Source organism: Equus asinus, chromosome 7 (genome assembly GCF_041296235.1).
Source record: "Equus asinus isolate D_3611 breed Donkey chromosome 7, EquAss-T2T_v2, whole genome shotgun sequence".
NCBI classification, from domain to species: Eukaryota; Metazoa; Chordata; class Mammalia; order Perissodactyla; family Equidae; genus Equus; species Equus asinus.
In genome coordinates, this window is record NC_091796.1 from 69,080,907 (window position 1) to 69,106,955 (window position 26,049).

The following is a 26,049-nucleotide window of genomic DNA, read 5'->3' on the forward strand; positions in this document are numbered from 1 at the left end:
CGAACTTAACCACTTGGCCACGGAGCCGGCCCCCGAGAATTTTTTAATAGCTCCTTCCACCCTCCCCTCACCCAGGATTCAGTCAGTGTTATGCATTGCATTTGGTTGTAGATCTCTAGTGTTTTTAGTCTAGACTTGTCTCCCCACATTTTTCTTAATGACATTGGGTTTTTAAAGTCAGGACAGTTGTGTTGTAGAAGGGCCCACGTTCTGGATTTGGTTGTTTCCTTATATTGTCTTTGAACAGCTTCTGGTCCCTTTATTTCCTGTAAACTGTGTAAGGCCTGATTGGATTCAGGTTTAGCGTTCTTGACAAGATTTCCCTAGTGATCTTGTGTCCTTTTATTGTTTCCCATCAGAAGCATAGCATCAGATTGCACTGCTGTTACTGAATTTAAGAGTGATCCCTTGGTTGAGTTGGTGAGCAGAGGTTTCTCCATTATAAAGGTTTTCTTTTTTCTCTTTGCAAATGGTTAGTATTTTGAGTGATTTTTTGGTGCTGTGTGTCTATCCTGTTCTCACAACCTTCCACTTACTGGTTTTAGCTTGCCGTGCTGGCCCTTGCCTCCATTGCTTATACCTTGGGGATGCAAAATGGTAGTTTTCTAAATATCTTTCCTTCTACTTTTATTAGCTGACGTTCTACAAACAAGAATTTTCCTTCTTTTTTTTCCTTTTCTCTTTTTTATCACTATGGACTCAAGGACTTTTATTTATTTGATATCTTACAATCCCATACAGTTATTGTTCTTTTAATGCTCAGCATGTCCCAAATTTGGCCATTGGGAGGATACATTTTGTTAAAAGGAAACTGTAGAATCACCTCAGTCTCATAATTCATATATTTATTGTGAAATGTACTCAAATTTTTGAAATGTACAACAAATTTTTCAAATGCTAAATTTCAACGCAACAAAAATCCTTCAACTATCCGTTTTTTTGTTGTGTCTTGGAAATTTTCTCTTTTCCTATACTTTATATACCTCATCTCTAAGAAGGCTTTTAACTTGGCAAATTATTTCTCCATGGCTTATAAAGGTCAGACATCTTTTTTTTCAACAAGACACTTTTTTTTTTCAGCAAGACATCTCAGAGAACTCAATTCTTCAAAATGTTGTAGAGTTGCTAGTCTTTTGGTATTCATAGGTTTTTATATGCAACCAGTCATTCTGCTCTGACTAGAACTTTGATTTCCTTATTAAATCTAAGCCAAGCGCAAGCGAGCGGTGATCTCACCATCCTTTCTAATGTTGTGATCCGATCTCTTTGGGGACAGGCTATAAAGTTTATCATGTAAGGCAACTGTGACCTGCAGTTATTTCCTGAATCATTTCCAAGTTGTTCTCAAGGAACATGATTCTCAGAAGGGGAAGCATTTTGAAAACCAGCTTCTGAACAATTGCATCTTAGGTGACAGAATGCCAAGCGAAGAGAAGCGTGAAAAACAGGATTTTCACAGAACCTTGGGTTTGTCCTATTCTGTCTGTTGCTTGACTTCCCTGTAGCTAGCAGTTGTACTGCACTTGGAAAATTGGCTTTTGTTCTTTATTTTCAATGACAAAATAGCTGCTATTGTTGTTACAAACAAAAGAGCTCTTTAAAATATTTTCCTTTATTTGAATAAATTATAAATGCTCATTGTCATTAAAGAAAAAATAGATCTGAAAAATACACAGGTGTTTAAACTCTCTCAATTCTTCTCAAATCCTACTCTTCAATAAATTTAGTGTATATATTTCCATACTCTGTTATATACACATACAAATATGAAACCTTTACATTTCTCCTTCAGAATGAAGTCTCAATCTATATGTATTAACTTGTAACTTGATTCCTTCATTTCATGGACCTGTATAGTGGATATAATTCCCAATTCTTTTTAATGGGGTTCCAAGGATTTCCTCACTAAGGAAAAAGGCACCAGATCTTATGGGCTGCTTGTTTGCCCTGCTTAGAAAGATTCTATTTAGCAACAGAAGTGTTCCCTGAGTGCTAGACATTTACACACATATTGCCTTTCTAGTTTTCTATTTTGTATTTTTTTATTTTGTATTATGAGCTTACTCTCAGTGGGGTGTTAATTGGGGGAATCCTGTGAGGCTTGATGAAGGATTTTGCCATACCAAGAAGCTCTGTGTTTTTTCTGCCAGGCACGTCAAGGACGTTTCCAGCCTGGACCACCTTTTAAGTTAATTTCTGTCCTTTGGGGTTACCTGACTACAGAGGTGGTATAAGTTCAAATCCTGAACCCACGTGAGGATAGGCTGTGGTTACGTGTTCTCAGAGGCAGAAGAGCTTCCTTATTTTCATCCTGGGCCGGGAAGTGTGTTTTTTTCCTGGACCAACTTTCACTGAGGGTGTAGCCCTTCAGTGCTCTCAGGTATGGGGAAGTGTCGGTTCCAAATTCTGCCCTGTGAGGGCCAGCTCCTGAGTGCCTGTCAAACCAAACCACTTGCTAAAGGGACCAGCAGCTTCTCCCCTGCTCTCCAAGGGGAGACCAAACTTGGGTGCCTTTCTTTCTAGTGAAATCAACACACACTTACGAGGATGTTTGTTATTAGTTTATCCATCATTTCTTTTTTTTTTTTTTAAAGATTTTAGTTTTTTCCTTTTTCTCCCCAACCCCCCCGGTACGTAGTTGTATATTCATAGTTGTGGGTCCTTCTAGTTGTGGCATGTGGGACGCTGCCTCAGCGTGGCTTGATGAGTGGTGCCATGTCCACGCCCAAGCTTCGAACTGACGAAACACTGGGCTGCCTGCAGCGGAGCACGTGAACTTAACCAGTTGGCCACGGGCCGGTCCCCCTTATCCATCATTTCTAAATGTTTTTACAATGAGATGACTAGGTTATCTAGTTCACCATGTGGCTGGAAACAAAAACGCAGAGAGCTACCTGTTGCCTTTGCCAATAAGTTGGATTCTCCTTTCCCCCTCTTAATTTTGGTACAATTTTATTGAGACACAATTGAAGTACAGTAAAATGCACGTTTGAACTGTATGATTTGATCAGTCTTGATATGTGTATACACCTCTGTAACCACCACAATCAGTATAACAAATATTTCAATCATTCTCAAAAGTTTCCTTGTTTCCCTTTGTAATCCATCTCTCCCTCTACCGCTTTCCACAGGCAGCCACTGATCTGCTTTCTGTCACTATAGATTACTCTGTTTTCTAGAATTCTATATAAATGAAATTAATGTGTACTCCTTTTTGACCAAATTTTCATTCCGCATAATGATTTTTAGATTCGTCCGTGTTGTTTCCTGTCTTCATAGTTCCTTCTTTTTTATTGCCAAATTGTATTCCTTTGTATAGGTATATAACAATTTATCCCATTTACTTGTTAACGGATTTTTGGGTTGATTCCAGGTTGGGGCTATTACAAATAAAGCTGTGAGGAACATTTGTGCACAGGTCTTTGTGTGGGTAAATGTCTTTGTTTCTCTTGGACAAATACTTAGGAAGTGGAATGCCTTGGTTTTGTGGTAGGCATATATTTAACTTTTTGAGAAATTGCAAAAATATATTTCAAACTGGTTGTACCATTTTACATTCCTACCAGCAAAGTATGAGAGTTTCGGTTGCTCCATATCTTCTCTGTCATTGGGCAAGCTCAGTCTTTAAAATTTTAGCCAATCTAATATATATGTAATGGTATCTCATTGTGGCTTTCATTTGAATTTTCCTGAGGACTAATGATGTTGAGCACATTTTCTGTGCTTATTGGACAGGTGTATATGTTCTTTGGTGAAGTGTCTATTCAAATAGTTTGTCCATTTAAAAAATCGAGTTTTTGGGCTTCTTTTTATTGAGTTGTAAGAGTTTTTTTTGTAAGTTCCATATAAAAGTCCTTTGATATATGTTGTGAATATTTTCTCCCTGTCTGTGGCTTGCCTTTTCACTTTCTTAATGATGGCTTATGAAGAAGAAAAGTTTTTGATTTTGATCAAGTTCAATTTTCTATTTTTTCGTTTATGATTTGTGATTTTGGTGTCCCATCTAGGAAACCTTTGCCTACTCCAAGCTTGCAAAGATTTTCTCCTATGCTTTCTTCTAGAAGTTTATGGGTTCGGGTTTATATAGAGCTCAATAATCTAGTTTGAGTTCATTTTTGGGTATGATGTGAAATAAGTCTAGATGTTCAATGTTTCCAAACAGATATTTAGTTTGTCTGGCACTATTTATTGAAATGACTTTCCCTTCTGAATTGGCACCTTTGTAAATAAAGTCAATTGACATATGTATCTGTTTCTGGATTCTATTCTGTTTCATTTATCTATATGCCTGTCTTTTCACCAATATCAAACTATCTTGATTTTTTAGCTTTATAGTAAGCATTGAAATCAGATAGGGCAAGTCCTCCAATTTTGCTTTTCTTGTTCTCCTTCTTATTCTTAATTCCTTTGATTATTCTAGATCCTTTGCATTATCATATAAATTTTAGAATCATGTTGTAAATTTCTAAAAAAAAAAATCCTGCTGAAAATTTTATTGGTATCACATGGAATATTGTTCATTGTAGAGATATTGATTGCCATCTTAAAAATAATGTCTTTCAATCCATGAGTATGGTATCTTTCCATTTATTTAGGTCTTCTTTAATTTTCTTCAGCAATGTTTGTAGTTTTTAGTGTAGAGGTCTTTGTCATCTTTTGTTAGATTTACCCCTATGTATTTTATGATTTTTGGTGATACTGTAAATAGCAATTTTGAAAATTTCATTTTCTAATTGTTTGCTGGAAGTATAAGAATACAATTGATATTGTATATTAATCTTGAGCCCTGCACCTTACTAAATTCATTTATTTGTTTTAGTAATTGTTTTGTAGAATTCCAATCCTGGACTTTTTGATATTGTCCTAAAGGTAAGGAAAACTTTGTTCATTTTCTTCAATCCTTTTTCTCTGTTCTTCAGTTTGGATAATTTCTATTGATCTATCTTCATTTTCCTTTGTTATTTCTGTTATGCTATTGAACCTACCCAATGAATTTTATTTTTAAATTTCAGATATTGTATTTTTCAGTTCTAAAGCTTCCAATTTATTGTTATTATTTTTTTTATAGTTTCTCTTTCTCTACTGAGAATTTCTATCTTTTCATTCACTTCAAATATATTTTCCTTTACCCCACGAAGCATAGTTATGGTAGCTCCTTTAAAGTCTTTGTTTGATAGTTTCAACATTTAGGTCATCTTGAGATTGGCATCTGTCGATTGTTTTTTCAGTGAGAATTTGCCACATTTTCCTGTTTCTTTTGTTGTCAAGTAATTTCAGATTGTGTTCTGAAAACACTGTCAATGTAATCTTGTATAGGTTCTGCATCCTTTCATAATCCTCAGAGAATGTTGATATTTTTGCTTTAGCAAGCAATCAGCCCAGTTAGGCTCTGACTCTAAGTTCTTCTCACCTTTGTGGTCAGTTGTTCAAGTTCAATTATATAATTATATAAGCCTTTGCTGTGCTGCTTTAGGTCTGTCCTGCACATGCATGGTTCAGGTGTTAGTCTGAGACTTATGTGGGTGGTTCACATCTCATTTAAATTCTCAGTCTTTGCTATTTTAGTTTGAGTCTGTACCTTGCCTGCGTGGCTCAGATGTGAGATTGAGCCAAGGATTTATACTAGAATTAGAGGACTTTTTTCTTTGGTTCTTTTCCCTCTGGGATTTCTCCCACTCACTCCACCCCGCAGGGTTGACGTTTCCTGGTTCCTCTGGCTAGAGACATGTTTCACCTGGAATTTTAGCTGCCTATAGCACACATTGCTCTGAAACTGGGGCCTGCCCTCAGGATAAAGCTGCATGAGAAAAGGAAAAAAAAACCCCAAACCGGGAAACTGATCCATACCCCCAAATCCATCTGCTTTTGTTTCCTCTCACAGTCCTCACATAGTTTTTTCTCCCCGTGTTTTTGTCAGAGTTTTGCGTTGTAATCAGTGGGGTGGATAAGCTTTAGTGGGCTTGCATTGTCATGGCAGAACCAGGATCCGCTGACCCATTTATTTTTGATAGGGATAAAATTCAAAAACCCTGCAGAGTCCTGCAAGAGAGCCAGTCATGTGCTTCCTCAAAGTTCCCCACCCTACTCTGAAACACGCAGACTTTCCGTGTTCTGGTTTTTAAACCTCGTGTAATAGGGAGAGTCTTTAAAAACAAGGAAATCCTTTATCAGTGTCAAAGAGGGTGTGTTTAGGATAGGCACAGTCCATTTCATTTCACTTTTTTCTACGTGTAAACCTTTAATTTGGAGGGTAGAGGGGAGCTGTATAATTATTTTTATATGATTCTTTCTTTTGGGGCTAAGAAAAAAAATAACATTCTCTACACATATGTATATTGCTTGAAAGGTGGCATAAAAGTGCCTTTTCTTTCCTTGGGAGTCATTTTGTTTAGTTTGAGACCCATCAATTTTAGTTATTTACCTGATCACTATATCTCTGACTGTAACATAAATACAGTATATAATTACACTTTTGAAAATGGTTATTTACTCCTTGGCCCACAATGGTGTTTTGGAGCTGCTGCAAGCTATCTGTTAACCATAAGGAGGAGCAGCAGGGAGCCCAGAGCTGATTCTGAGAGTTATTTTAATTTGAGGACCATTGCCCAGGTAAATAACAGCTGCTTTGGAATCATTACAGCTGATGCGGTCAATGCATAATTTACCTCTATATTTAACTATAACAGATGAATATTTCAGGGTTACCAAAATACAAAACCTGTCTTGAATATCACTAGTTCCTGTAGCTGTTACGTTTTAAAGGACATGCTGTGCAGATATTAGGAGGGAGCCTTTCAGTCTGGAGGGTTTGGTTGGGAGATTGTGATTAATGATGGGCAATGTCAAAATGGTCAGAGTATGAATTTGGTTTCGGGAAACAACCTTAAAATCTACTTATTTATCAAAATCTTATGCAGAATGTGTTAATTCTTTGAACTGGCAAACTTGGGCAGGGAATCTTGGAAGGGAAACTTTCTCTCATGAGATTTTCTTTTTAAATTTATATTCCTTACTTAAGAGGAGGGCATGCCCACATTTCCAGCTCTCTGTTGGGTTCTGGCATTTTATTCTGAATATCATACTTCACCAGAACCAGGAAATGCAGAGGTCCATTTTCAAAACTGAGGGGAACTTTTTTTTAATCAAAAGTAATCTTTTATTATTACAGACACAGTATATGTGTATTATAGAAATTTAAAAAATATAAATAAGCAAAAAATAAGAATATGAAAACACTATTTTTATTATCTAGAGATGATTCCTGCCAACCCTTCATTGTATATCCTTCCAGATTCCCTTCCAGTTGTGCATATATGTATTTTTGTCCCTAGAACGAGATCATGCCTTACTTGCTATGTTCCCACTTGATTTCCAAAGTCAAGGATCTCTGCTTTTCCATGTGAATGCATTTCCGTCTTATCTAATACCCAGTCCACATTCATATTTCCCTAACTGTTTAGAGGAACTTTAAAAAAAATTTTAAAAATTCAAAATCAATCTGTGATAACCATAACTTTAATGTCCTAAGATGGTATTCTAAATATTTGTCTGAATTGATTTGATTCAGAGAATTCGTGGGAGGTCATTGGCAGGCCTAATAGTTGGTATTGATAATCATGTGGTCAATCTGTCATATAGATTAATTGATTCCAATCTTAGCTATCGAGTTACCAAAATCAAAGTAAACTTGTACTCTGGTCAATTGAGGAACTGAAATGACACCCATTCTCTCAAGAAGTTCCTAATAGGAATGAAAAGGTATACGTTCCTAATGTGAGGAATGTAGCGGTACTTGTATTTGTAGCATTTTACTTTCTTTTGTGTTATTTCATACAATGTGTGACTAAGGTTTACTGCGGGAGCAAGCTAGAACCTTTGGAAAGGACCCGGGTAATTGCTGACCGTTAGAGTGTATCCCATAAACGAGTTTTTTGAGTCTTGTCCCCTAAATGATATCCCGAATCAGGAAAGAGTTACAATTATTCCCAAAGAGCCAAAACTAGTCCAAGGGAGGAACATTCTTTCTTTGGCATCTCATCAGTCGATATTTAGAGGAAAGGATTTAAGAGGCTGAAAATATGGCTCGTTGCCTAAGACACACATATTTTATACTTAAGAAACAAGTTTCTGAAAGAGTAGCACTGTAACATTTAGAACAATATGCCTAATTTTCTTTTTGTCCTCACACTCAAGTTTTTAAATATAAAAGTTATTGAAAACCTATATATTAAATAAGTTTAACAAATAGAAAAGGCAAATCACCATGACTTTACTGTCCTAATCAATTATTAGCATTTTGATGTGGTTCCTCCAAGTATTTTTTCTATGCATATGCCATAGTTGCTGTCATATGCATATGTGCATGCATATGTATATACACAAATACACTGACACATCAGTTCGTAGCATACACATGTATATGTAAGTATATATATGTACGTTTGCATGTACATATGGTATGTACTTATACAGATATTTTTATATATACATATAAGTACATAAACATAGGTACTTAGCAATAGTCAAGCATTCTTCTCTGATTACTATAGTCTTTCTAATCAGCATTTTGTAATGGTTACATAATATTTTATTGTGGTATTCAATAATTTATTTAGCCATTCCTCTCATGATGGAAATTTATTGGGTTTCAGTTCAGGACCCAGTGTTTCCTGGCCTGCCCACCAACTGCGCCTGAGATACTCTGGGGAAGTTTCTTCCTTCCCTTCCCCACCCGTTCTCAGGGCATCTCTCCAGGATCCACATTCTAGAATGTTTCCGCAAGGAGACTGATCTCAGAGGTCAAGCTTCGTTTTGGCTCTCTTGCTCTGCTCTCCCCTTATGTACTTGACATTTTGAACTGTTCCTTCTTGTAAGTCTGCCTTGCCAGGAAGTTGGACTTGAGTTCTCCATCCTTCTCTGCTCTTCCTAACCCTGTCTGCATCTTCCCAGCTAGTCTTGAGTTTATAGATCTTGGCTTGGGCCAGAGTGCTAGGCCTCAGCTCACCACTGGATGGAAGTCAGAGTAGCCGGGGAAGGTCACTAACTCTCTGGTTTGTGCCCATCATAAATGACTCTGGGATGAGCAATCTTTTCGTAAAATTTTCCCTCATGCTTAGGATTATTTGCTTAGGATAGGATCCCAGAAATGCAATTACTGAAGTAAAGATTATGACTATTTTTAAAGCTGTTAATATTTATTGTCAACTGAATATAGCCAATATTTATTAACCATTTCTGAGACATTCTCTCATTTAATTCTCACAACAGTTCTATACATATCCCCATCATGGATAAGGAAATGGAAGCATAGAGTTGTATGCCTAACATACCTATGTATGTCTATAATGTTTTATTTTGAGCTGTCGTCATGGCACCATCATTTCTATTATAATTTAAAAGGCAACAATAGGTTTTGTTAATGTACGCACCTAATTTTTTGGAGGTGGGAGTATGGTAACAGGAAAGGTTGGTTAAATAATTTTATCTCTTTAAAAAAGCAGTTGTGGGCCGGCCCATTGGCGCAGCAGTTAAGAGCGCACGTTCTGCTTCTGGTCGGCCTGGGGTTCGCCGGTTCAAATCCTGGGCGCGGACATGGCACCGCTTGGCAAGCCATGCTGTGGCAGGCGTCCCACATATAAAGCAGAGGAAGATGGGCATGGATGTTAGCTCAGGGCCAGTCTTCCTCAGCAAAAAGAGGAGGATTGGTAGCAGTTAGTACAGGGCTACTCTTCCTCAAAAAAAAAAAAAAGGTTGTGATTTGCTTTCTTTGAACATTATTTGTACCTTAAAGATATAAACACAAAATCAGTTTTAAACCAAAAGATAAACAGGAGGGCTCATTTTTGACCTGTTCATCAAATATTTCAGCACCTACTAGATATAGCACTGTGTTAGGAGCTGTGTAGATGAGTTAGAATGTAGGCTCCACAGGGGAGGGGAGGAGAGGAGAGGGGCCTGCTTGCCTCGTTCGCTGCTGTGCATAGACCCCCGTTATCCGTGGTTTCGCAGTTTCAGTTACCCGTGGTCAACCATGGTCTGGAAGCAGATGATCCTCCTTCTGATGCATTGTGCTGTCATGTCAATAGTAGCCTAGCTACGTCATAATACCTGTGTCAGTCACCTGAATAGGCAAGCATTTTATCATCTGACATCATCACAAGAAGGGTTAGTACAGTACAGTAAGATATTTTGAGAGAGACCACATTCACCTAACTTTTATTATAGTATATTGTTATATTTTATTATTAGTTATTGTTGTTAATCTCTTAGTGTGCCTAACATAAATTAAACTTTAGGATATGTAGGTACAGGAAAAAACAGTATATGTAGGGTTCAGTACTATCTGCGGTTTCAGACATCCCCTGGGGGTCTTGGAACAAGTCCTGCATGGATAAGGGGGACTACTGTATTTGCAAAGCCAGGACAGTGCGTGGCACACAGTAGGTGCTCAGGAAATATTTGTAGAATACTGTTTTTACTACTTAGGATTAGGTTCATCAGTGAGTGGTGGAAACGCCAAAATAACAATGGCTTAAACTGGATGGAATTTTCTTAGATAAAATAAATCTAGAGAAAAGCAGTCCAGGCTGTTAGCGAAGGTTCATGATATCATCAGAGCACAGTTTGTTTGTGTCTTATTGCTCTGTATTCCTTGGCATGTGACTTTTACTTCAGGGTCCTAGCAGACTGCTTGAGCTCCAGACTTCACATCAACATTTCCAAGAAAAGGGAGAAAAGAAGGGCATGCTCCCCTCTTTAAAGGCGCTTCCTGAAAGTTGCACATAGTCCTTTACTTACGTCACATTGGCCAGAACTTAGCCACATTGTCAATTCTAGTGTCAAGGAGGCTGGGAAATGTGGACTTTGTCATGGGTGACTTGTGCCCCAGGTAACATCGAGCTCTCTATGATCCTGGAAGAAGGAAAGAATGCATTTTGGAGACAACCAGCAGGATCTCTTGGTAGTGAACTTAAGTCTTAGGAAGGGAAGTTACGAACTCATTAAACTTTAAATAACCACATAAAGCTTTTATATCATTGAAACCAAACCAGTTGTAGAGATGCAGCAGAGAGAGACTGACTGAGGGTGCGGTTGGGGATGGCGTCTGGTTGGGGGTGGGCCTGGATCCTGGAGGGTGGTGGGGAGAGCCGCAGGCCAGTCCAGGCAGCAGATGTTTTATGTTAGGTAGAGGTGGGAAAAATACAAAAAAACACCTCATGATGGTTATGAATAAAATCCTGTCTACTTTTGATCATCAAGAAAAGGTCATAGTAATAGTTTCAAAATCAATACGTTTTATTTAAAGGGTGTTCTACTTCCTTTAAGCAAATCTTTGAAGCCGTGCTTTTGGACTTCCCCCTTCAAGCCTCCTATGGTTCTTGGGTGTTTCATCGGTGGTTCTCCAAAGCCCTGTTTTCTTCATAAGGCTCTTCTGGTCCTTTGTGGGGCATAGAGCACTCAAGGCACTCTTGTGGCCAGTGGAGATTTCTCCGAGTTAGGGGACTGTCGCGCCCTGTTCTATACTGGTGTCTCAAAGTCCCCAACATAAAAAAGGAGCAAAAACTTCCTCCACATATTTGGAGGCTGAATTTATTTTTCTTATTATTTAAAAAATTACACATATTTGGACACATTCATCAAAGAATCAGAAAACAAGGGTGGGCAAAAAGAAAAAATAAGCTGTAATTTCACTCTCCAAAGATGCCCCCTGTTAATTTTGATGGAAGCCTCTACAGACTTTTAAATGCCTCTAAAAAGATATATTCACATAAACATTTATTTAAGAAAACACTGCCAAATTAATGTTTTATAATCTGCGTTTTCAATTTAATGATCTAGTGTGAATTTTTTTGATCAATAAATATAATTGCATCCTCATTTCAAATGGCTGCATAGTATTTTATTGGGAGGATGTGGAAGGACTGATTTTTGGTGACATGAAATATGTCTGTCTGCAGTGCTTCCTTTTATCAGGAAGTTAGGAGAAGCGCCAACTCACAGGAGCTGAGTGGCAGCAGAAGGCTTCAAGGAAGGTCATCGGCAATGGTTAGCTGCACAGAGGCCTGAGGCTGAGAGACTGAATCTAATACCTGGACAACTGGTTGCTCCCAGTGGGGCTGTCTAGAGAGGTGGTTGTCAGCCAGATCGGTATCACTCGTAGCCTGGGTGCCCCCAGGGAGTGGCCTGGAGCCCAGGTGAGGGCCTCTTTGGGAGCAGATGGCTCTGCAGAAGTCGCCTCAGGCCAGCTGGTGTTCTGTAAACAGGCTGCGTCTGCCGGATCCTGGCCTTTTCTCCAGTGGGTCTTGGAGAAGAAGCGCTCTGTCAGGCGGGGAGCAGTTTTGTAACTGCTCTAGCTGCCGCCTCCTTCCCCCGCTACCTCACCCTCACTCCCCAGTTGCTTACATTCCGCTACCGATATCTGATGGACGTGCAAAGCAATTACTTCATGCGCCAGGTATGTGTAGCGCTTAAGTCTTCCCACTCAGGAGACTTTAGAAATAAAACTCAGATTAGGTAACAGCCAGGGCAAGATAATCGAGTACATTTTTCAACGGTGACATAATGACTTTCCTTAGTGATTTCCTATTGTTTGAAGGGGATCATTATCTCTCTGTGAAACCACGTCTGACATCCAGGCTGAAGTGAGTTGCTGAAATACTGGTCCTTCCTTCTGAATGGTGAGAGCCCACCTGCCTCCGGCTAATGGGCTTTGTACATCAGGGCAATGCCCTGGGTGGATGCTGGGCGCTCGCCGGCAGCCCTGACGTTGTGCATTAAGGGTACATATCTTATAATATGAGAGCTACATCTGATATAGATTCTGCTTCACAAGAACAAACTTGTTCTTTCTTGAGGATAAATGACCTCAGGGATCATTGGCTTTTAAGTGTTATAAATTTTTATGACATTATGAAAGAAATGGGGACTGCAGTAAGCCACTTAGTATTATATTTCCATTTTCTGGGTAATGGATTGGGTGTAATGTCCCAGCAGATGTGAGTAGACTACAGAGGGGAGACTAGAAACAGAGCAGGATACAGGATATGCGCAGCAAAATTGCTCTGGACAGTCAAGCTAGCTCTCCTCTGATACGACCCATTATGAAACACAAGGTGAATGCTTTGGGTGGTGTTAATGATTGATGGAGAATTAAATGAAAATAAAACTTGGTTGAGTTCTTAGAGGTCCCTAAAGCAGAGACACAGGCTAGATATCTGACAGCAAACTGGGGAAGTAAAGGAGGGCAGAACAGAAGAATTCAGAGGGGATTGAGGCAGAGATGTGAACCTGAGGAAAAAGAAAGAAAAGAAAAAAAAAATGGAAGAAACGAAGGGAGGAAGGGAAATAGTTGCAGATAAAACCTTTATATAGTGTGGAAATAAAAATATTTCAAAATGCTAGAAATGGTTTTTCACCTAGGAGAGCAGGAGTTTGAGTAGGATTCACATATTACATAGGATCCTGCATATTAATAAGCTTCACTTTTACCCTTTTTGAAAAGGGGAAAGGGAGAAGACAGTGAGAAAGACGCCTCGTGTTTCTAGGGGACAGTCTTTCTGAGGCACACTGCCTGGAAGCTGTTCCTTCTGTGAACAGTCATGGCGTTAATATAAGTGGCTTTATAAGGGGAAACTGAGAGCAGAGACTAGAGGAATCTTGTGGTTTGGTAGTCAAGGCTGCTGGCCATTGGGGAATGTGTCCACAGGTGCTGGTGTTCAGAGAAACAAAATACCCTGAGAGACAGACGAGGACACGGAGCTGGACCACCAGAAAACACCTTGCTGAAGGTCCCCCTGCTAGATCTTGGCATAGCAGATTCCCTCAAAATTTAGGTAATGCTAAGGAATTCAGTGACTCTGGGGTAAGTCATAGATTGGTTGGCAGGAGTCAAGTAAGTAGGATGTTTTAGGGCTATACGTTTAGACCTATTTTATATTTCTCTCAGCCTCCGTTTCCACAAATGCAGGATGATGGCATTGGAATAGATGGTTGCAACCCTAGCAAAGGCTGGGGAGCGGGTTAGGGCTGTGCAGTTGGGAATGTTGAGTTGGGTGTTATCATCTGAGCTAATGGATCCATCACGCTGGTCGAGCCAGCCCGGAGCACCAAATCTGCTGGAGTCATGAAGCTTAAGTGGTGGTGGGCCAAAGACGGAAGAGGGAATTTCTAGGACAGTCTCCAGACAGGGTCAAAGGGCCAATCCTTTGGCATTTTGCTGTTAAGGCCTCCTTTCTGCCTTGCTCTGTACCTGAGCCTTGTCAGTCTTAAAGCAGCTATGTTTGGGAACAGCTGTTAAACAGAGACGTATTTGCGAGAAAAAAAATTTGTAGGCATCAGAAAACAGTAGAGGCAACCTAAGCAAAAGGGGAACTGATGATTAGGAGACAGGGCTGCTTGGGACCTTGGGAACAACTAGAAGCAAAGACTGACGGGAGGCTTGCTGGGACTTGCCATCTCTAGTCCTTGTTTCTCTCTCTGTCTCTGCTTGGTCTGTTCAGCACAGTCAGAGCAGAGCTGAAATTACAGTGTCCAGGCCTGGATCCTGCATCCTGAGGGGGGACATGAAGATGGTTCAAAGGAGAGCCGTAGGAATGATTATAGAGCTAAAAGAATTAGGCCTGAGAGGAAACGCTAAAGGGCTGGCGATAATTCATTGAGAAAAAGTCTGCAATTGGACATAATACAGTCTTAATTAATGATGGATTATTAGCTTAAGAAGATGGTTACGAACCGTTCTTTCTCTTCCCTAAAGATAAACCACCTGAACCACAGCAAACGGGATTCAGGCTCAATGAAGGGGAGGAGATGATAGCAGTGGAGACTGGCGGCATCTCAATGGCTTTCAGGAGAAAGCTGAGACCTCTCCTGTAGCAGCTGTGACAAATAGGTGATTCTTGTCTCTCTGGAACGATGTCTGCTCTGTCTTCAGGCACAGTGATGACCTGGAAGGGGCAGATATTTGGTTGAGTTGTAGAAGGTCTGATTGTTTTCTGGCCAATCTGTGTCTGAAGGGACTTCTCAGGCTCTTTGGTATTTTCTTAGGCTTGCAACCATATTGTACCACTAAATAATTTTCTACCTTCTCTCCAGTAGTCTCAAGTTTCAGTATCCAGCTGACAAAGAGCATTTATGTCAGTTTTGCAGGTTTGGGACATATTTGTTGCTGGTTATTTAGAAAATGATAAAATAAGATGATGTCTAAATCACTTTTTCTTCAAAGCGTCTAGTGGCTAGTTTACAAATATGAGACTGAAATCCTTGTTTATTTTGTTTTCAATCACATGATTGTTTCAATCACATGATTTGATTTTTGAAGTAAAAATAGTTAATATATATCCTCCAATTGCAAAAGAAACATAATGAACCTTTCCTCCTCTTAAGTGCTTTAAGCAACGTCCACCTCATTCAGGTACACATGACAAGTATTGAAAGCTGCTCAGCTCATAGCGTGAGGGTAGGGGGTGGAGTAACATTTTGTAATGAAACCCTCAGAACTAGCTCTAACTGTTGGCTATCTTCTGTGTTGAATGAAAACCTTCGGGTGATAGCAAAAAGTCGATCGAAACTTTCATCTAGTACTTATTGGTAAAAATGGCTTTAGATGTTTCCCAGTTAAATGCACCACGGCAGAAGATTATGATGAAAGAGCAGGAGTGTTGTTATGGGTTATTTAGTGCCTAGAAAGTCGTTGACTAAAACTTCCCTTCATATTTTGGTTCCTCTCCCTGGCACTTTCTCCTTGGACTTACAAGTGCCTCTTGAGGGTGGTGGTGTCTCTGACCAGCTGGAAGTAGTTTTAGCGGCGAACAGGACTCTTTTCTAACAAAATGGAGCCGTCACAAAAAATAAAGTCTCTGAATAACAATAGGCAATGTCTGTATCTGATAGTTACACACAAAATTTTTCTGCCCCACACGTTTTGACACTAATAGACTGTTTTGCTTCCAGACGGTGTCAGTTTGTCATCCTATACTACTGACTCGCTCACTATTATAGGCTGTAGTGATAGAAACTGCACATCTATCTCAAATTATTATGACCCCAAATGTGATGTTTAGTATGGTTTTGTTTTATTTCTCTGTATCGGGTTTAGGTGAAATCACGAAGGATCGCGTTCAGAGGTGTCCTGGCCTTGCGCAGCACCCATCACTCAGGTGAGAGGCGCCCCTGAAGAAACTGCGCTGCCTGAACCCACCAGCTGCTGAAGAGCCGGAGGACAGCAGACCGGGCAGGCTTCCTGGCAGCGAAAGCAAAAGATTTGTGTGGCCCAGGGGTCGGGTGGGCGCAAAGGAATGGTGGGGGGGGGAGGGGGGGTGGGGGGGGGAGGAGGGAGTGAGGTGAAGAAATTCCTCCTCTTCAAGGTGGGGCAGACAGGGAGAGGCCAGAGAAGGAGCCAAGGGCACAGGGAGGCTGGCAGGAGGGGAATTCGGAAGTTCTCTTTTGGACGAAGGGCTGATATGGGTGTTGGAGACCTGGCTGCTGCTGGAGCACCATCCACCCTACAGGCCTCCACCCCAGCTTTCCCTGAAGTCCTTTTAGAAACGTTGGCACTCTCATTAGACAGGGCATTTCACACTAATTTCAGACTGTCCCCCAAGCACTAGTCTTGAAACCATTAGGTTTCTCCTGTTTTTATCATGATGACATTCTCAACAGTACCATGTTGTTTTAGCAAATAGCCCCGGGCACAAGCTGGGTGATAGGCAGCCCTGCACCTTGGGTGGGTGTGCCTGGGGTGTTTAGATAATCTCCTTCTCCCTCTCCCCGTCCCTTGTGCTTGTCCTTACTTTCAGTTAGGGGGGGTCCCCAATCTAAGGGTCAGGGTCCCTTTAAAGGAACACCTGTCCCACGTAAAGCAACACGACTGGGTGAGGAATCTCTGTGTGACCCATCCATGCTCAGTGAGGGGAGGGCACACAGCTTCCCTTAGACGAAGCTGGCTCACCACATTACACTGCAGATGGCAGATGTTCCCCCAACTGGTTAAAAGTCAAACTCTCTAGGATAATTAACCTACTTTTTAGAGATTTTTACAACAAATAGAAATGCAAGGGCTGGCCCTGTGGCCTAGTGGTTAAGTTCGGTGTGCTCTGTTTTGGTGGCCCAGGTTCAGTTCCTGGGTGCAGACCTACACCACTCATCAGCAGCCATGCTGTGGCGGTGACCCACATACAAAATAGAGGAAGACTGGCACAGGTGTTAGTTCAGGGCGAATCTTCCTCAGCAAAAAACCTCCAAAACAAAACAAAAAAGAAACACACATTCTGTGTGTGTTTCTCTTAACAGGGAAAATGGGGCCGCTGCTATGCCGCCATTGAAGCGATGACACCCTTCTCAGAGTCACCTGGCGAGGGTAGACAGTGCCCAAGTCCCACCAGGGACCTGTGCTGTGCTTTTTGTGTCTGTTGTCAGCTCTGGGGACTTTGAGCCCTGTGGACACAGAGTGGAATAGGAAGAGGGGTATGAAGGGAAGATGACTGGCAAAATCCTGAGGTACATATGCTTAACTTTCATCTCTTCCTGGAGTCTGTTTTTAGATTTGCCAAAGATAGAGGGCCCAGCTTTGATGGCAAGAACAGTGGTGGAGAGATCATCTTGCTGAAGAGGTGCTGGGATGATGGGGTCAGATGGCTTCAGGAAAGCCAAGGATTTGTTCCTAAAGGAGGGGCAGTGTGATGGGGCCACGTGTGGGTGAGTGAGGAGTGAGCAGCCAGCCCAGGGGCAAAGCAAGACGCACTCAGGAGGACCGTGAAGATGCTCAGCAATTCCGCTGACCCTGCCTCCTGACTTCCGGGCCCTTCTTAGCATGGTGCGGCCTCACGTTCTAGGAAGCTGACAGCATGTGCTCCGATTTGGAGCTGGGAAGAAGGGGTTTGCAGAAGAGGAGCCTGGGAAGGTTCCACCTCAGGGAGCCTTGCACCCCTGCATGGTGACAACTGAAAATCACGAGGGAGCCTTCAGTGAGGGAGTCATAACCTTTCCTGTCACATCTCCACATTCTGGCAGGCTGTGGGAGAGGCGATTTGTGTGACAGGCTCTCCTTTCAGCAACGCCTCAATCACACCACTTAGATTGCAGGGGAGAAGGGGCAGGAGAGAGAAGAGAGCCGGCCCCTGCTTCTTACACAGTCAGGACCAGGTGACAGAGGTCACCAGTCCTGTGGAAACATCCCAAAGACAAGACGGAAGGCCTCTCCCCTAATCCCTTCCAGTGTGGGGATGGCATGGATCGTTAAAGAAGGGATGTTTATCTCATCTGGGCCACCGTCCACAGTCCAAACACACATCACAGGCCCTCTCCCAGCCCTTTGGCAGAGACACCTGCCGCCGTCAGAATCCCAGCCTTCCCTGGGGACTCTTGATTTTTAATTATGCAGGAAACCATTTTCTCTCTCTCCCCTTTAAAAAATGATAAATGACTTTGGAGAAGCAGACACAACTGTGTCTTTTCAGGATTGTTTAGGAGATTTGGAGGTAGAAATATGATGGATTGGATTTGAATTAGCTTAGCTCTGACTAAGATAAATTGTCACTAAAATCATAAAGTTGCATATTTTCCACAATCAAGCCCATTTCCCTTTTGAAACTGGCGATTCTCTATAGGCTTTTGGTCAACAACAGGAAAGGAATGGGATAATAATTATCAGATTAGAGGAATACCATTAAAAGCACTAAGGCAGGCGATTTTCTGGGTTGAAATACTTGGTTAGGCTGCTGATCTTGTGGCTTCCTGTCTCGTCGCTTCCCCTGCGGCAGGAAGAGTGAGAAAACCGCTGGTCCCCACGGCCACCATCATAATGAAATGGACAGTCCCACGAGGTTCCACAGCGTTCAACTGGAAGGGACCTCTGTTCACATCCTTAAAAAAATGCATTTCAAATTTTTGTAACACCCAGATAAAAACAGTAGACTTACTCTGGGCAAAATTTTCCCAAAGATTATATATTTTTAAATACTTATATGTATAGGCCACAAGGAAACTGGTAACTTTGGCTGCCTCAGAGAAGGGGAACTGGATGATGGTGGGAGTAGGCTATAATCTAATAATTTTAAAACTACCTATTCAAATGAAAAATTAAAACAATTCCTTTAAAATATTTTTCTTTATTGAAAAGTGGACACCATGCTGGCTGGTTTGCTTTCTCAATTAATGTGTGTAATCGACCCATAGCCCACATTCACCTGCCCTGGCTGGTGTTGAAGACAGATGTAAAGACAGACGCACAGATGGACCAAAGGAGTACCAGAAAGCCGAATCGATCAGAATAACTGTCCCGCCGCATCTCCCTGGAAGGTCCGTGATTGTCCTGGTTAGAGACTGCTAATTGACGTGGATTTAAAGACGATTTTAAAATCAACCATCTTTTTACTATTTATCTTATAAATGTCCTGTTTTGAGTCGGACATTTAGAAATGCTGATAAACAAAAGAAGTCACTCATAACCTAACTACTCAGAGATCATTGTTGTTAATCTTTCAAAATATTTCCAAATATAAATATCTGTTTGTAGACCCTTTACTCTATTTATCTGTTTCTATATACGGCTGTGTCTCTGTGTGTGGGCACATGAGATGCTAAATTCCCTTTAAGGGCCAGGCATATCACATAAGTGTATCAAATCAGGTGGATATAAGGTATACTGAAGAATGACAAGGATTCTGCTAAACTAGAGAGGGTATACTTACCCTAAGATACTCAAAGTTTCAATAATGTGTGGCCAAATATAACAATCTATAGGTTGGAGTTAGCTTGTGGGCCACTAGTTTATTTCACAAGAGGTAACCAAGGTTATTATTTTCTTCTGCATCCTTTCAGAGATATTCTGTGTGTGCATATTTTATATGTGCATAAATCCATTCTTTCCTCTGCTTTTTTGTTAAGCAAGTGATAGCATGTGAGTTGCAGTCTGAACTCTAGACTCAGTTGAACCTTTTGGCTGAAAGTTTGTTGTGCTGTCTGCATCATCACTGTTAGCTCTCTTCTGATCATCTTCTAAATTCTTCTGGGTCCTCTTCCAAGAGTGTCGTGGTTCTTCCCTACTACAGTATGCTTGCATTTCTTTGTTAGTGATAACTCTCTTCACCTTAGACCTTAAAGCATATCAAGTTCCTTTTACTTTCTATCACCTGCCTTGTTAGTACTTTTATCACCTATCAGTTGTGATTATCTTCGGGTTCTATTAGCATTTTGTTATGCGTGCTGCAAGAATCATAAGAGACGTTAAACAGGACTAGGCCTGAGCTTGACCCGTGGGTCACTTGGTTAGACTCTACCACCTTCTCCAGTTGAATACCATGTCATCCATCATTGTATAATCTAAATGCTCTTGCCAACAGCTTTTAGCTGTAAAGAGCTGCTTTCAATATCTGCCATCTGCTACCAATCCCCATCTAACCATGTAACAAATTTAATGAAGAATCTTGTTCAACTTAATAAAATTTTTAGGCATGATTCTGTTGACAGTGCACACATTGGCAGCTTTCCTTGAGAGCTTTTAAAAAAATTACTTGGCTTTTGGTAATTGGTATAAAGCAGCCCTTTATTCCAGAGCGGTTAGAGTGAGCAAAGTGCAGTGAAAAGAACTGAGTTCTAATCCTGATTTGACTGAGGTACCATCTTAGTAGGCATTTAACCTCTGGGCCTTGATTTCTTCATCGGCAAAACAGGGTTAGTAATATCCACTCCAGTATGTCACACAGTGATTGGAATAAAGTTAGAAAAGAAATGCAGACAACCTTATTAAATGCTATATGAATCGATTTTTTCCACTCCAGGGCTGCTCAACACTCAACTGAGAAATAGCATAGCCGTGGATTCACACCTAGGCTATTTTAAATCGCAATTTCCCCATGAACCTCTCTACTTTTCCTAATCTTCTCCCCTGTACTCTGTGACTTTCACTCTGATTTCTCAGGACATTAACATTCATAGAATACTCTTAACTCATCTACAGAACTTATTCAAATGTCACCAATTTTCCCCACTAATGTCCTTTTTTCTGATCCAAGATCCTACCTTGCCTCTAGGACAGCTCTTCAGTTTTCTTTTGTCTTTTATGATCAAACACTTTTGAAAAGTACCAGCGAGTTATTTTGTGGAACATCTCTCAATTTAGATTTGTCTGGTGTTTTCTTTTTTTTTTTTTTAAAAGATTTTATTTTTTCCTTTTTCTCCCCAAAGCCCCCCCGGTACATAGTTGTATATTCTTCGTTGTGGGTCCTTCTAGTTGTGGTATGTGGGACGCCGCCTCAGCGTGGTTTGATGAGCAGTGTCATGTCCGCGCCCAGGATTCGAACCAACGAAACACTGGGCCGCCTGCAGCGGAGCGCGCGAACTTAACCACTCGGCCACGGGACCAGACCCTTGTCTGGTGTTTTCTTATGCTTAAATTTGTGCTGTGCATTTTCAGCAAGAATAACACAGAAGTGACTTTGTACCCTTTTCAGGGCATCGTGTCAGGAAGTGCTGAGGCTATATGTTCCATGGCTTGCTTTGATCACCTGGCTAAGGAGATGATTTCCAGGCTTCTCCACTGGGAAGTCACCATCTTCTCCTTTGTAATTAGTAAGTATTAATAAGTATCTGATGCAGAAATACCTTGAGACTATGCAAATATCCTGTTTTCCATCATATCTTTACCTACTAATTTTAGCATCTATTGGTGATTCTTGCCTACAACAATTATTATTTTGGTGTTCACCAAATGGTGATTTTTCTATTTCCGTCATGCCTTCACTCCCATTTATTTATTTGGTTAATTATTTATTTACATCAATATGGAGTCAAGGAATTTTCTTTCTTCTATAGGTCATAATCTATTGCTAACATTATTTTGTTGCTCAAAATGTCCTCGATTTGGCCAAGATGACTCCTTCGTGACTCCTCCATCTTTTCTGGGTACTTCTTCACTTCCTGGTACCACAAGTGTTCTAGGCTCATCTTGTAATCTCCCTACTCCATCCCTACATCTTTTTTTTTTAAATAAAGAAAACATCGTGGAAACGCACTGTGCCCTGTGAACACTTTCTTATTGAAATTTCCTTGTTTTCCTCATCAGAGGATGTTTCCCTCATCATTTCCACTCTCCTGATTTGGGATTTGTCAACCCTATATATACATTCCCATCCACGACTTCATACATTGACTGCGTGTGTATGTATCCATAAATAATATATTTTTTTGCATATTTTATAATGTTAGACAAATGAAATAATATTATAAATATATATAACTAGACACCTTTACAAATTCACGTTGGTACATGTGACTCAAAAGCTTATTTTAACTGCCATATAATATCCCATTGTAGGATTAACCACATTTATGTTTTCATTACTTGATAGACATTTTGATTATACCCAATTTTTGTTGTTACAAACCTATTCTTATAACCTATTTGCTTGAATTATTATGTTAGAGTTTCACTGGATTATATACTTAGAAGTATAATTACTAGGCCTTAGGGTATGCATGTCTCCAACTTCATTAGATTTCTGTCTCCAACATGGTTGTTTTTATTTGTACTACTACCAGTCATGTGTATCGTTGCGTCGCGTCTACACATCTTCACCTACCCTTGGTATTTTCAGTCATTTCAATTTTTGCCAAAGTGATGGGAGTGAAATGGTCTTTGATATTTTTATCTGCATTTCCCTGATTATTAGTAAGGCTGAGTATCTGTTAATGCTCATTGGCCATTTCTTTCCTATAAACTGTTTGTGATCTGATGCCCACTTTTCTGTTGGACTGTTGTTCTCTTGTTGATTTGCAGTTTTTTATAAGTTCCAGCTACTGGTGCTTTGCTGGTTATCTGTGAGGCAAAAGTCTTCTCTCAGTTGATGGCTTGTTTTCTAACATTGCTCTAAGTGTCTTTTCATCCTTCTAATTTCAACTTAGTCATCCAAGTGGGTTTCCTAATTGGACATATTAACGAAGTGGCCTTTGGTATGCTACGCATAAATCAATTTCTTTTAACTAAATTTGTTCATCAGGGGTTTGAAACAACTGGATGAGTTTGAAATGAATTTTTGGACTCAAGGATCAGAAACCCACTCAGAGATGTTAAAAAAGAAATCAAAAGGCAACTCTGATCCTTTCACAAATGAGGTGTACCCTTCATCTGTTTCTTTGTAGTAGAATCTGAGGCTGGGAAGCGGGGTCTTTGATATCTGTAATACCCAATTTAAAATTCACTGAATTCTAAAAAAAAAAAAAAAATAGAAGGAATCATAGGGACCATCTGGTCCAACCCTCTCATTTTACAGGAAATAGAGGCTCAGAGAGATGAAACAAAATATTTAGGGTTGAGATCTAATTTCTTTTCCCCCAAAGATTCCAATTTTTAAAAAGATGAATTTAGCCCTTCATTCTCCCAAGGGAATGGAATTCACACAATTTGACTTGGGCACATAATCTCCTAGAAGTTTCCCTCTTCTTTTGAGGCATTATTCTTCCTCCCCCACCCCCCAGCCCCCATTTACTATCACTCTTGGAATTGAACATAAGTCCTGGTCAAATGCTGTGGACACATAGCAATTCACATTTCCTGAACCTAATGGGTGTTATAAATCAGTCTGCAGAATGGACGGGGGACTTCCGTTTTCTCTCTTTCTTCTTCTTCTCTTTTTTCTTTTTATTAAGATCCATTTCCCTTCTCTAGGGAGAGAATACATAATATTCATTCTTGGATTTAGGAGACTTTGGTTAGAAATAAATCTCTCCAAATGGTTAGATGAGAGTCCCTGGAGCGAGACTAAAGGACTCCATATTTTTTTCCCACTTATTTTTGTTATGCAGGGTCTGCGTCCAAATGGCCTAAAAGTTTATTTTGGTTAAATCAGTTTTCTTTTCTAAGTAAAGTGCTAAATGAGGGGTTACGTTTCTAGTTAGAGTTCTTTTTAGCTCTAAACGTCTATGAATCTAGGATAAGATACATCAAAAGGGCTTTGAGAAAAAGCAGAGCAAGCAACTGAATGCAATAATCCTTTGGGACCCCTAGTAATGAGCATCGATCTCAACTGCCCAGCGTTATTAAATAACCCCTGGATTTCCCTTAAGCTGCTTGCTGTAGTAATTGTCAGATTTCTGTGGGTCCTTTACAAACATCTCTCTACAAACAACTCAGTGTGCTAGAAACCGTATGGTTTGCTCCTAGAAGACAGTGGCCACGTCACCTTTGTTGACTAGTACTGCATAATGATGACAACAATGATGATGGTGATGAAAATAAAAATAAAATAATTGTGCTTACTACATGCTAGGCATTGTTCTAAGTATTTCACATGTATTAATAACTCATTTAACCCTCACAAGTCGAGGAGGTAAGTTGCTATTATTATCTCCATTTTGTAGATGGAGGCATGGAGAGGTTAAGCAATTTATCCAGAGTCACACTGTTTATCAGTCAGGGTCCAAACAGAGCATAGATGACAAAAAAAAAAAAGTGGACTTGAGAGGGCTTGTTTACAAAATGGGCTAATCACCAATGTGAGGTCGGGGAAGCCTCGATGGAACTGGGAGCAGGCAAGCTCTTAAAACCCCTTGTCTGGATGGAAGAGAGGAAGCAGCAGTCAGCAAAACTCAGAAGGAGAGAGAGATGTGTGAAGTCAATTGTACCTGGTACAAGCAGCGCTGCCCTGGGTCAGGAGCACGGTGAGCCCATGCCACCTTGCGGGGAAGGACCCAAGGCAACAAACCCTGAAATCCCCCTTTCTTCTCTCCCTCTGGGCTCCTGCCAGGAGCCTTCAGTGGTAGACTTAGGCAGAACTTCATCAGAAGGTCAAGTTTACTGAAGCCTGTTGATGTCATCCATACAGTCCTGCATCAGGGCAGAGAGCCGGGTCCATGTGGCAAACACCACATAGTAGGTAGAAGAGCTGAGATCTGAACCCACACACTCTAGCTCCAAAGCCCATGTTCTTAACCACTGTGCTATGTAGTGCCTTATAGATTAAGGTGGCGCTACTGCACACAGCGACTAGTGTAAAACTGTAACCTCCAAGATAAGTCATCGAAGAGGCAGTGACTGGTTTAATAAATCACTGGATATGTTCACATGCTACTAATGTTTGCCCTGATGGCAAAAGAACCAGTAGTACCATGTTGATTTCATTAGTGACTTCTTAGTATGTACCTAACTTGATGGAGAAGGATTCGAAGCTGTTTCACTCATCTTCCTCTCCATCATTAATCATATATTGATCTTTACTTTCAGCTAGAATGAAAATCTACTGCTTTCCCTCCAATTATATATGCTTTCTTATGTTGCATTCTCTCGTTAATTATTCCAAAATCATTGGATTACAGTTGATCTGTAGTTGAAAGTTGCTAAGGGTTCAATTGCTCTCTTTTAGTTTCCAATTTTGGGAGGAGAACACATAAATTGAGCTGAATGCAGAATCGAATTTTATAAGCAATTACCATTTACTTCAAGAATCACTCATCACTGGGATAAAATATTTTTATATTATCATTGTTTTCAACTTAGTTTCTATTTTACGTACTGGAGAAATCCTGGAGCACTGTGGATTGTTCTGGATAGGAAAACTGGCACAAGGAATTTTTGGGTTTGTATGAAAAGTAATTGAGCTGAGGACTGGAGGGCGAGTTCCATCCCAGGAAAGTGGCCTAAGGGCAGATTTCATATCAGAAGCTTCATCAAGGAGGTGGCCCAAAGGAAATGCACAGTCTTAAGCACAGAGGACAGAAAATAGACTGAGGAGAACAGTGCTGTCTGAGAAAGACAAGCATGCCTTTGGTTTTCTTTTTTTTTAACTTTGGGGGTTGACGTATTGCCGAAGGGAATACAAATTCTGATTCAAGTAAGTTGCAATTAATTCTGAAGTTTCAAAAGCAAAGGGTAATGTAAGAAGGGCAGTTACAACACTTTCCAGCTTCTTTAACTTGTGCATCATATCAGCATTTGCCCAGCTGCTCCGGAGGGAAAAGCTCTGGGATCCAGAGAGCAGACAGTTCTTTCTAAATAAAGGAACTCATTACATGAGAAAAGAATAGTTAAGGTGCTATACTCTTAACCATTATCTGAGATGA